The sequence below is a fragment of the Camelina sativa genome, unplaced genomic scaffold, assembly GCF_000633955.1.
Source record: "Camelina sativa cultivar DH55 unplaced genomic scaffold, Cs unpScaffold06458, whole genome shotgun sequence".
Classification (NCBI taxonomy): domain Eukaryota; kingdom Viridiplantae; phylum Streptophyta; class Magnoliopsida; order Brassicales; family Brassicaceae; genus Camelina; species Camelina sativa.
Window position 1 is genome coordinate 1 of NW_010927535.1, and position 505 is coordinate 505.

The window sequence follows — 505 nt, forward strand, 5'->3', positions numbered from 1 at the left end:
TATCAATCTCAGTGCTTCTGATTATCCTCTCGTCACTCAAGATGGTAAAACAATTTTTTTTTTAGCTTATTTTACAACACTCTCTAACTCTTTTGTTATCAACCTTATAGTTTCAAACTTGAATTCGATTTCCAGATCTTTTGCATACGTTTTCGTATCTGCCTCGGGATCTTAATTTCATCGATCATACGAGCAACATTGGCTGGAAAGAGTAAGTGTACTTATATAAGCTACGAACTAATTCTACATTTCGTTTTTGACAAGTTTTTTTTTGATGAGGAAAACAAAACTTGTAGGTCTCATCGAGCAAAGCCGATAATTATTGACCCTGGTTTGTATATGTCAAAGAAAGCAGATGTTTTCTGGGTTTCACAGAAGAGAAGTATGCCTACAGCTTTCAAACTCTTCACAGGTGTGTGATTCCATTTTTGGGTTTTGAACATTTTCGGAAATTGTCTAATTGTAGAATCCTTGTGGGGTGGGTCTTCCTTTTATCTTTGTGTAA

At 35.2% G+C, this 505-nt stretch overlaps 1 long non-coding RNA gene across 1 annotated transcript; it reads left to right on the plus strand.

Moving 5' to 3' along the window:
- LOC104774885 lies at positions 1–485 on the plus strand. Its single transcript, XR_765564.2, has 3 exons — positions 1–44; positions 136–211; positions 297–485. It is a non-coding gene; the product is annotated as an uncharacterized LOC104774885 (long non-coding RNA).
- Positions 486–505: the final 20 nt, after the last annotated feature.